Raw genomic sequence first — 13,021 nt, forward strand, 5'->3', positions numbered from 1 at the left:
GTCCCTGAAAAATACAAAACAGAGCTCCGAAGTGGGGAGGAACGGGTGGGTAATAGAGCACCCACGGGGACACATCTCGAAGAACCATTGTTACTACACAGGTGAGTAACTTCTCTTTCTTCTTCGAGTGGTCCCCGTGGATGCTCCACCGTAGGTAACTACCCAGCAGTAACCCCCCACAAAAAAGGAGGTGGGTACCTGCTTTATGCGCAGCTTGCCCTTGAAAGGACTGCTGTCAACAGGCGTGTATCCTCATCAAACATCTGGTGCATGGCGTAGTGCTTGGCAAAAGTGTCGTAGGATGACCAAGTCGCCGCTCTGCAGATATCTCTCAGCGCGATTCCCTTGAAGAAGGCCGTCGACGCCGCCATCGCTCTAGTGGAGTGAGCCCTGGGCGGAACTGGCAGAGGAGACTTGAGAAGCTCATAGCACAGTCTTATGCATGACACTATGTGGTTTGAAATCCTCTGTGAAGATAGGCCTTCCCCTTTCGACCTGGGTGCGAGGGACACCAGGAGTCTGTCCGTTTTCCGGAAAGGCTTAGCTCTATCTATGTAAAAGGCCAATGCCCTTCTCACATCTAATAAGTGCAGCCGTGCCTCTCTGCTTGAGTTGTGAGGCTTAGGATAAAACAAGAGTAATATTATCGGTTCGTTAATGTGGAAGTCTGAAGAGACCTTTGGAATGAAGGCTGGGTGTAATCGCAAGACCACTGCTTCCTTTGAGAACACTGTGCAGGGCGGTGTGGCCATTATTGCTGCAAGCTCGCTCACCCGGCGAGCTGACGTAATTGCAAGAAGGAAGGTTGTCTTCATGGTAAGTAACCAAAGGGAAACCGTAGCCAATGGCTCAAAGGGCGGTCCCAACAGCGTGTGGAGGACCAAGTCCAAACTCCATGACGGCTGTATCGGTTTCCGAGGGGGATACAGATTTGCCAACCCCTTTAAGAAGCGCATGACAACAGGATGGGCGAATATGGTTGCTCCCTCTCCTTCGTGTTGAAAAGCTGATATAGCCGCGAGATGAACCTTTATCGAGGATAGAGAGAGCCCCTTTTGTTTGAGTTCTAGCAGGTAGTCCAGAATTGTGGTTATAGGGGCGTCCAGAGGTGTCGACTGCTTGGAAGAGCACCAGGAGGTAAAACGCGTCCACTTGTGCTCATAAGTCCTTCTGGTGGAAGTCCTCTGACTACACTCCAGGACTTGCTTCACTCCCTCTGAACATGTACTCTCTAGGGCGCTGAGCCATGGATTAGCCATGCCTGTAGGCGGAGTCCCTGCGGGTGCGGATGCAGTATTGACCCGCGAGCCTGTGTGAGAAAGTCCGGTACTGCTGGTAGGGGAAATGGCCGGCGACGTGCCGTGCGTAGAAGCAGTGGGAACCATTGTTGTCAATCCCAGGTTGGAACTATGAGTATCGTGTGCTCTCTCCCTTTTGGCTTTCTCCAAAACCTTGTGTATGAGTGTTGTGGGAGGGAACGCATAGAGTAGAGGGCCCTTCCATGGGATCATGAAAGCGTCCCCCAAGGATCCCTGTCCTATGCCCGCTCTGGAGCAGGACTGGAGACATTTCTTCTTGTTGTGAGTGGCGAACAAATCAGTTTGGGGAAACCCCCATTTGTGAAACACTCGGTGGAGCAGGTTGGAACGGATCTGCCACTCGTGCGTGGGCGCAAAGTGTCTGCTGAGTTGGTCCGCCTTTACGTTGTGGACACCAGGCAAATATGAAGCTCTTAGGGTTATGTTGTTGGCAATGCACCAGTTCCACAACCGGACAGCCTCCACACAGAGTGCACGAGATCTGGCCCCTCCTTGTCGGTTTATATAAACCATGGTGGAGGTGTTGTCGGTATTTATCCCGACTACTTTCCCGTGCAGGTAATTCCGAAAATGTCTGCACGCATTGAACACTGCTCTGAGCTCTAGTATGTTTATATGCAGTGTCTTCTCCATGGGGGACCATAAACCTTGAGTGGCTTTGTTGTCCATGTGCATCCCCCCATCCCATATGGGATGCATCTGATGTGAGAAAAACAGTAATTTGCGGCTGGCGGAAAGGTACTCCTACTAGTAAGTTGTTGGGGCTTGCCCACCATGCCAGTGACCTTTGCACCTCCGTTGTGGGTGATACCATCCTGTGAACAGTATGGGCTGATGGTTTGTACATGGTCGCCAACCAATGCTGCAAGCCTCGCATGTGCAGTCTGGCGTTTTCTACCACAAATGTGGTGGTCGCCATGTGCCCCAGCAACTGTAGACATGTTAGGATTGGAACAGTGGGGCTGTATGTTATTACTTGTACCAGAGATTCGATGGCGCGAAAATGGGCATCGGGCAAGTATACCCTTGATGTAACAGAGTCTATTTGGTCTCCTATAAATTCTATATTTTGTGTGGGCTCGGTTTTTGACTTCGAGAGGATGATGATGAGGCCCAGTGAAGTAAATGTGCTTGTGGTGATGCGTATCATCTGTAAGACCTCCGCTTTGGAAGTTCCTTTCAGCAGACAGTCGTCCAAGTACGGAAGAATGAAGACGCCCTGTCTGTGTAGGTATGCTGACACGACCGCCAGGGTTTTGGTGAAAACTCTGGGTGCCGAAGAGAGACCAAATGGAAGGACTCTGTACTGGAAATGTTCTTTGCCTACTGTGAACCGGAGGAAACGTCTGTGCGCCGGATGAATTGTGATATGGAAATACACATCCTGTAAGTCAAGGGCTGCAAACCAGTCTCCATTGTCCAGTGCAGTGATTATGGAAGCCATTGTAGTCATTTTGAAGCATTGTTTGCGCAGATACTGGTTGAGGGCCCGTAAATCCAGGATGGGCCTCCAACCTCCTGTCTTCTTCTCTGTCAGGAAGTATCGGGAGTAGAAACCTTTGCCTTGGAATTGTTCCGGTACTCCCTCCACTGCCCCTATGAACAAGAGGTGGTCCACCTCCTGTTTCAATTTTATGTGGTGAGAGGGATCCCTGAGAAGGGGACTGGTGGGAGGATTCGGTGGTGGCAATGATTGAAAAGGGATTGTGTACCCCGTGGCTATAATCTCCAATACCCATTTGTCTGTGGTGATGCTTTGCCATTGAGAGTAGAATGGCTTGAGTCGATGGTGAAACATATGTTGAGATTGACACTGGGAGACAGTCTTGGTTTTGCAGTCCCTGACATACTCGTCAAACCTGCTGTCCTATGTTTTGTCCGGAGGGGGCGCGGCCCTGCTGTGGCCGACGTCTAGGGGCCTTGTACTGTTGTGGCTATTGTTGGCGCCCCTCATCATACCCCCGTTGAAAATGAGTGTGCTGTGGTTGATAACTATAACGCCGTTGCTGAGGGTAGAACTTCTTTCTCCTGTATGGCGGGGTATATATACCCAGGGTCCTAAGCGTAGCTCTCGAGTCCTTACTAGAGTGTAGAACTGAGTCAGTTGATTCTGCAAATAATTTCTGCCTGTCAAAAGGAAGATCTGTGATTTTTACTTGCAGATCCTTGGGAATGCTGGACGTCTGCAGCCACGATTCCCTGCACATTACCACCCCAGTGGCTGCGGAATGAGCCACTGTGTCCGCTACGTCCAAGGCAATCTGGACTCCTGCTCATGAAGCTGCATAGCCTTCTTGGACGATTGCTTTGAGGACCGGCTTTTTATCCTCTGGGAGGAAGTCCATGAGGGAGGTAAGTCTAGAATAGCTGTCGAAATTGTGGTTCGACAAATGAGCGGCGTAATTTGCCATCCGTAGCAGTAAGGTAGATGATGAATAAACCTTTCTGCCGAGGAGGTCTAATTTCTTTATATCCTTGTCTGATCCCCCGGATTTATACTGGGATGTTTTGGCTCTGTGTTGCGAGGATTCAACCACTAGTGAATTAGGCTGTGGGTGACTGAACAGAAATTCCATGCCCTTGGAAGGGACAAAGTACTTCTTATCCACCCTCTTGTTAGTAGGAGGGATGGAGGCTGGAGTCTGCCATATGTTAGTGGCTGACTCCATAATTGCATCATCCAGTGGTATGGCTATCTTAGATGAAGCCGGAGGTCTGAGGTTTTTGAGGAGCTTATGGTGTTTCTCCTGCACCTCTGCCACTTGAATGTCTTGTGATTGAGCCACCCTTTTGAACAGCTCTTGAAATTGCTTTAGGTCATCTGGGGGAGAGATATCTCCAGGAACAACAGCTTCGTCTGGGGAGGACGAGGAGGCATTGCTGTGATACATCTCCTCCAAGTCCTCGGGTTCCTGACTCTGTTCACATGGTTGCACTTTTAAGATTTCCAGGTGGAGTTCCAGATCCTTTGAACCAGTCTCTGACTGGGAAACTTGTGGTGTTCCCCCAGGTTGAGGCTGTGTGCTGTGATGTTGACGAGGCGTTGACGGGGATCTACGCTGAGACCCGGAGCTCCTGTGTCGATGTCCCGTATAGTAATGACGGCCACAGTAACAAGGGCAAGGGCCCGGTGATGGGGACCTGGACCACGACCTGAAAGCATAGAGGTGATGTGAAGAATGGCGTGACCATCGAGATGACACTGACATAGGCGGGGATCCCCTGTGATAGTGTTCATAGGAATCCCTGCTTGAAGTTGGTGAAAAATGTCCAAGTCCAGGAGATGGCAGTTGAAGAAATGGGGATGGAAGCCTGCGGCAGGCTGATGGAGTTGCTGCCCGCTGAATCTCTGGGGGAGAGCAAGATGATAATGGCAGTGCAATGACCTCAGGGGAGGGGCTGCGGTGCCGGGTCTTTGCTTTCGCTTTCCCCCGCTCGGGCGCCGCAGGTGCTCTGATCGGTGCCGGAGGGCTTGGCACCGTAGTCGGTGCCATGCTGGATTCCATTGTCCCCAGTGCCGCGCTTGGTGCCACTGTCCTTGGTGCCGTTCAGGAAGTCTCGTCCAGCACCGTTGGGCTGTGCCGGGTGCTCTCGCTCCGGTGCTGTCGGAGCCGTAAGGCTCGGTGCCGCAGCAGCCGGTGCCGACCTTTCCGGTGCCTGCACAGCCCTCGGTGCCACCTCCTTAAGAGCCGGAGGCTCCTGCACAGATACATGCGCTGCGGCCTTCCCAGCAGAAGAGGCCAGCGGGCCCAGGCCCCGTGTTCCACTCATCCCGCTCATAGAGGTAACTGGCAGGGATCGAGTTGGTGAAGTCTTTTTCTTCTTCTGCACAGAGGAGGTCAGAGAGGCCGCCTTCCTCTTGTGCAAACCTGAAGAGCCCTCCTTATGGAGCTTTTCCAATGTCGCATGCTGAAGGGCCTTGTCAAAAAGGGCCATTTTGAGTCTCATTTCTCTGTCCTTTCGAGCTCTAGTTGTTAGCTTAGAGCAATGAGGGCACTTTTGGGGGACATGGGCTTCCCTGAGGCACCGAATACATTTACTGTGCCCGTCTGAGGCAGGCATGGCCTCCCGGCACGATTCACACTTTTTAAAACCCGGTGAGGACATTGTTTAGCTTTAAGTCTTTAAGGTTCTTAAGTGCTAACAGGGCACTTAGCAGTCAATCAAAGCAGCAACCGATAACCGTTAACAGTTAAATTAACAACATTGAAGGCTTTCAGATAGCGGGCCCGCCCGAAGGCGGCCGCCTCGGTCCTTTTTCTCGCTCCCTTTTCCTTTAAAAACTATGTACACAGTAAAACTAACTTACTATAACAACTAAATAACAATTAACTATAACTATAACTATTATCAATAAGTAAAACAGAGTTTATCTGTCTCAGGCGTTGGAGCCGGAGTGGATTCCGTCTGCAGCTGTTGGCGGTTGAGAAGGAACTGGCGGGGACCATATCGCACACGTGACCGCAAGCACGCGAAGGACCGACGCGCATCGGCGCATGCGCGACCTGACGGAGACTGCTGGAGATTTTCCGATGTGCGGCGCCGGGGCGAGCCCGACACCTATGGTAGAGCACCCACGGGGACCACTCGAAGAAGAAGCTGAAGTTGCCAGTCTCCCAAACCAGGTGCCATTTGAGGTGATTGCATACAGTCTGTTTGGTCAGGAAAGTTGGCAACCCTTATCAGTAAACATGCTCGAGGTCAGGAACAAAAGTTCTTATGGCTATTTTAATACAAAAACTTAACTGTAACTTAAGACTTTAGGCACATACAGGCTTAGATGGCAGCCAAGCAAGAGTTTTGTGCTTTGCAGTGGTGCCTAACAATGCACTTTATGCACCCTAGAACGTTTGTGGAGTACACCTGAAATTCTCAACACTTTAAAATTTACAGATGAATTTAATTTCATAGACTATGTATACCAGTATATAAATAAACAGTTGTCTACCTAATATCTGAGAAAGAGATCAACTGAATATCTGTTTTTTGGTGGATCATCATACAAACTGCATGAGAATGTTTTTTAATTTGGCAATTTAATTAATTTTCAATGCCCAATCTTGTAACCCATGCTGTCAGTGTTGGTCCTGATGATTGGTCCTATGAACAAGCATACAAAACACTGAGCAGTCACTGACAGTGATCACACTTAAAAATATAATTCCATCTGTATAGCTACTAATTTATCCACAATATTGACCATACATAAATTGAGAATTCCACTAGCTGGTAATATCTCTTGTATTCTCAGATCTTGGTTCTGATTAAAATATAAAGCACCTGACTAAAAACAGACAATATATTCAATAAAATAAATCAACAGGGATAAGTACTTACTCTCGCCTTTGTTAATCTCCAGTCTTCCAAACAAACTTTTCATAAATACACACAAGGCCAGGAAGATAGCTGGAGCTTCCACCTACATGACTATTCACAGAATAAATTTCAAAATAGATTTCATATAAACTCAAGGCTCTTCATTTGCTCTTGCTTAGTCTAAAGAATCTTTTCCTGATCAGTAACATCCAACAGCTCTTTGCTTCAAGCTCCTAAACAAGAGTATATTATTCATGTCCAGTTAAAAAGTAATCATATTTTGAGCCACTATTACCCGCCATTCTTTTTTCCCCATTTATTTTGTGGATTTATGCATGTGTCTGTCCTAAAAAGCAATCAAATTGAAATCCATGGTAATTCTCCAAAGTTCAGAATCTTTTTAACTGCAAAAGTGGTTTCTTCAAAATCAATCAATCATCTTAAATAATAATACAGGAAGCACAGTTAATTCAGAGTTAGGGAGAAATGGGTTTCACCCCTCTCTTTACAACTCTTCGTTAGCTTCGTGAATCATTTAGCTTTGCAGTATTAACATTTTCCCATCAGTGAGTTCAGGATAATAATACATTCATGCATTTGGAAACTACTTTGAGATTCGCAGATGAAAGAAATGGCACAAGTGCAAATAATTAATATTAACATATAATAAATACAACACAATTATGATTTTGCATTACTTTCTATTCGTATTATGTCTTTCACTTGTCTCCCATTAGTAGAGAAATTGCATCAATATGTCTTTAGCTGTTCTTTTTTCTGAAATGGTATGTGTCCTTGCTTCACTTCACAACCATTGGCAAATTTAAACAGATATTTCTTACTGTTTGTGCCACTGTAATAAATACTATGTGTGCAGAGGCATTTTTGTGGATTGCAATTAAAAACACAAAGCCCTAATTTTGAATCCAAGACTAAAAATGAACAAAGAAGAAACATATTCTGGGCTAATGTGTAAAATGTCAGTACTCCCAAAATATGAATACAATTTGAAATAGCTGTAGATTAATAGATATTGGCAGCTTAATACAATATTCTTTTAGAACAAGTTGTTGGGGGAAGATAGAAACCTGCCTGTGTTTTATTATATCAAAACCTATTTTTATGTAGGGTGAGGATGGCAGGGGTTTTCTGAGGAAGTGACTCTCTTTAGTTCAGGTAGTTCTACTGCTGTTTTCCAACTTGTCTGTTTACCAAGTTGCTCCTTTTTAATTACTTTAATATATCTGGATGTGAACAATCCTAAATCTCTGGCTGACAAAAGCTGGGTGTCGACTACAGGGGATGGATAGGTCACTGCAGGTAAGTCTATACTAGAGAAATAAGTCTATTTCAGATACACAATTCTAGCTATGACATTTGTGTAGCTACAATCGATGTATCAGAATCAACTTATTTCCCTAGTGAAGACCTAGCCTCTATACTCTCATGCTGACCTCCCTTACTCCATGCAATAGCGTAGAGTACAGGGGTCTACTGCGGAGCCCAGAGAGATCAATTTTGCCTTGTCTTCACCTGATGCACAAAATCGAACTCCAGAAGATTGACCCTAACCAACAAGCCTTCAGTAAATTGTTGTGCTTTTTACATTTCCTGTGATGCATCTGGCATGGACCACTGTCAGAAGACAGGATACAGTACTAGACGGACCATTGTCCTACCCAGTATGGCTGTTGCTATCTCCAGATAGCATGTTAACTCTTAACATTATGCTTGGCATGGTATACGTTTCATGTTCTGATTCCAGTGTTTCCCAAACTGTGTTCCATGCAACGTGGAAAAGTGTTCCGTGAAAAAATTTTGATATTACTGATGTTTTTCCTTCTAAATTTTTAAATATGAAATTATGTGTGCATCGAAAATATTATGTATTTGAATAGTATTTAGTATATTAATATTTATAACACATTCATAATTCAGGCTGAACCTTTCTTGTCCAGCACTGTTGCGACCTGACCAGTGCCAGACGAGAGAATTTGACAGACCATGGGAGGTCAATGTTGTCTAGTATATTACCAACACTTTTGCAGCTTATTGTGCTCCTAGAAGATATTTGGGGTAAACTGCAGCTAAATAACAGCACAGAACACTCAGAGCCAGGACTGGTGACTGTAAACAGACTTTATGGGACCAAGGGAAACCTGGCCATATCCATGAAAAGTGGTCATCCAGACAACTAATATCATGCCAGATTTATGGATGTTGACTGATGAGAGAGTTCTGGATTAGAGAGGTTCAACCTGTATTATAGTTGTTATGCGACTTGTGCTGAAACAATCAGAGTCATGCTCAGAGAAATCACGTGATGTTGCACCTGATCTGAGGACCCAACTCTCCAGCATTGTTCCTAATATTAAGCAGATTTGTGATCAAAAGATGCAAAAATATCATCCCTGTTAAAAAAGCATCAAATGTTACTTTTTATTTTCTAGCAGTTTTCTATAAAAATAACAAATTTGTAAAAAAAGTTACAATATTTTTCCATACCTAGTTTGTTTTACACTTCTTTTTCATAAGCTTTCATGGGCAAAGACTCACTTTGCCAGATGCAAGCTAGTGTAGACATGGTCTTAGCCATATTTACCATTCCTCATAGCACTTACAATCCTATTTTAGAAGTGTAGGCTACCTTCTTGTGCTAAATCAAGAAAATAAGAACTTTAGTTTCTTCTTCACTATTGAGTGATCTAGTAAGACTGTAAGCATACTAAATAGAAGTAAATTTGATGTTTACGATAAATCGAATTAGCTGAAAAAAGTGTGTGCGCCATGGAATTGTTGATCTCATTGAGGTGGGCCATGTTACTGAAAAGGCTGGGAACCACTGGAATAGACCAATACAGCCACCCATTTCAGACCTGCAAATTTCTACTTCTATAAAAATTAGACAGTAGATGTCTGTGACCTTGTTCTCTCATTTGAGCTACATCTACACAGTTTTGTCGACAAAACTCATGGAGCATCTACACTAAAAATGTGCCCTGTCGACATACTGTAGACAGAACTCAGCACTTTTGTTGACAGCCTTCTGCCTCTCTTCCTATGAGGCAGAATGCCTTTCCCAATGTAATCTGTCACCAAAATAAAAAGCCATGTGGATGCTTCAGGGGGCCCTCTGTTGACAGACAGGGCTTCTGGGCTTCTGTGTGCTGTGTTTCTGGTTGGCCATTCTGTCATGAGAGTGGCTGGGCAGTCTGGCCCCTCTGTCAACAGAGTGGATCAACAAAGCGATCCACTTTCATGTGTGGCCATGATCTGTTGACAGAAGTTTTGTCAGAAGATATCTTCTGACAGTAACTTCTGTCAACAGATCACTGTAGTGTAGACATAGCATTTATCTGTGTCTAGACTAGCTCCCACCTTTTGAAAGGGGGATGCTAATGAGACACTTTGGGATATGCTAATGAGGCGATGTCATGAATACGCAGTGCCTCATTAGCATAAGGGCAGCCATGGTGAGTCAAAAGCGCCACATTCAAATCACGCATTGCCTGCATAGATGGGGGCCTTTCGAAAGAATCCCCCAGTCTTCAGAAGACCCTTATTTCTATTTGGTTTTAGGAATAAGGGGCTTTCAAAGACTGGGGGGGTTCTTTCAAAAGGCCCCCATCTACACAGGCAGCATGCAATTTGACAGCGGCACTTACAAATTGCCATGGCTGCCATTATGCTAATGAGGTGCTGCATATTCATGGCAGTGCCACATTAGCATATACCAACATGTCCCATTAGCATCCCCCTTTTGAAAGGCGGGAGACTAGTGTAGACATAGCCTTTATGTTTTGGACACACAGGAGAATCAGGAAAATATTCTTCTCATCTGCTTCTTTTTTGTGTCATCTGATCATTTTCCTATTCTTGCGCTTGCAAATAAGATAGAGCAAAATTTGAAAAGATGTATCCTTGGTGTCACAGGGAGCAACGAGAAAAAAAACATGTTTTCAGGTTGAAAGCAAGGGAAAAGATAGCTCAATAGTGAAGAAGCTAAAGTTCTTATTTTCTTGCCTTAGCACAAGAAGGTAGCCTACACATCCAAAATAAGTTTGTAGGTGTTACGATGAATGATAAATATGACTAAGGCCATGTCTATGCTAGTCTGGAGCAGGTCATCTTCTGGGGTTCAGTTTTGTGCATCTGGTAGGGATGTGTCAAATTGACTTTTCAGGGGTCGGAGTCGACCCCTATACTCCTTGTGAGAGATGATGAGTAATGGAGGTCGATGGGAGTTTGTTCAGTAAGGACAGACAAGCAAGCTGAGCACAGATACATAGCTAGAATTGCATATCTGCAATCAACTTACTTTACCTTGTATAGACATAGCCTAATGGAATCAAAAAAGAAGAGAGAACGATTAACTAGTAACTTAGGTAGAATCCAAGCACAGATCCAAAGCCCATAAAACTCAGAGGAAAAAGTCCTATTAGTTTCAATGGGGTCTGGATAGGTCCTTCATGGTCATACTTGTCCTAGAACAGGAATACCTGTTAGTAATGTATCTTCTGCAGTGGCTGCAATGTGGCTGTAATGATAATGAAAAAGCAATGTACTCTCCAGTGACTAATATCAATAACTAGTCATGAGTTAGCTGTCCCGGCAATGAGTTCTACCCGCTACCATATTTTCATCTTCTTCTTTTCAGTGACTGTCATTACAGAATGGTGCTCATTCCAGAAAATGCTGTTTTGATAGTGACATCTCCTTCTCTATGAGGATAATTTCTATCTTTTCTTTTTCTATATGGCATAAAAATGGCATATAATATTTCTACTTTATTTTTTATAGTCCATCGCTCCATGCTCTATTTTAAATCTCTACAGCCTTCTCTGTCTTCTTGTTTTTTTTCTACACAGCTCCAGTCAAACAAATTGATCCATATAGCAGTGCCAGAAAAACTCCATTTTGTGCCCCTGGCTTCCATTTTAAAAAAGCAAGCTTCTCTCAACCATTAAATGGAGGGTCACTGTCAAATAACATTTAAAAACCAAAAACCAGATTATAGCACTGCAACATGTTTATAATGTAAGCAAAAGGACAAATAATAGAATTGGTGGGGAAATAAGGTAATAAACAATGATTATATATAACAGAAGTAATAAGTAGAATGATATCGTGTCTAAGAGAAGAACTGAAGATGGTATAAAGGTCAGTGTGTCACTTGACCACTGACAGGCTGAGAAGAGGTTGAGAATGCAATTGAGAGCCAAAAACGCAAACATGAAGCAGATGAAGACAAGACAGACAAGGAAAAGCAGAAGCAAACACAATGACAAAAGAAGGACACAGAAGAGAAGTAATCAAATGAGAAAAAAAGAAGATACTGTGCAGTCAGCTAAGCTTATCAGACAAAGTCATAGTTTTAGCATACTGTAGTGTGTTAGTATATATAAGTGGTGGGATTAATAAAGACGTGTGCAGGTTGTGAAAGGGATGTATATATGTAAAACTTAATGAACATGAAAAATTGCTGTCAGCTACCGGGAATGACAAATCACCAAAAGCAAGGATCAGCTACTTAGTATCACTTCAAACTCTGAGCCAATGTGGTCTGAAATGCTTGAACTTGTTATAAAAGATTTGTGTTTAGATTGTTATTCTGTCAAGAGATGTTATTTGTATCAATTAAATGTTTTGGAAAGAATACTGCGTGTGTAATTAATTTATCAGAAGACTGTATCCATGTCCTCCAAGTATTTCCTTAGCTGCCTTGGAGACCTATACCTAATGAAAACACATTGGTTATATCAAGTAATCAGGTTATCAATTTTGGGAGGTATGCAAATTCTGTTTCCAGGGTCACAATGATGTCCTTATGATGGACAGGGATCCACGAAAGTCCACAAAGCAAATGGATTACCTTGCACTATCAGGTCTATGGACTATTTCTGAACAACACATTTTCCAAAGCACCTAACTGTTCAACAGGGTCTGAATTCCTCTGTGGTTCCTTTTTTTTTTTTTCTTTTCCATTTCTTTCTATAACTCCTCAAAAAAACGCAAGATGAGTGAAAGTATTAGAAAAATATGTCCAGTATTTCCATGTCACTTATGTAGTACAGGTTGAACCTCTTTAATCCGGCACCCTGGGGATCTGAATGGTGCCAGACAAGAGAATTTGCTGAACCACTGGCAGTCAATAATGTCAGCAGCATTATCACCACTTTCACAGCTTCCTGGATTCTTAGAAGACATTTAGGGGTAAATTAGAGCTAAATAACAGCACAAAACACTGAGGCCGTGTCTACACTAGCCCAAAACTTCAAAATGGTCATGCATATTCTGCTCCTCATTAGAATGCTGGCAGCCGCGGCACTTCGAAATTGACGCAGCTCGCTGCCACGTGGCTCGTCCAGATGGGAATCCATTTTGAA

This window comes from Carettochelys insculpta, chromosome 14, assembly GCF_033958435.1.
Source record: "Carettochelys insculpta isolate YL-2023 chromosome 14, ASM3395843v1, whole genome shotgun sequence".
In the NCBI taxonomy this organism is placed as follows: Eukaryota; Metazoa; Chordata; order Testudines; family Carettochelyidae; genus Carettochelys; species Carettochelys insculpta.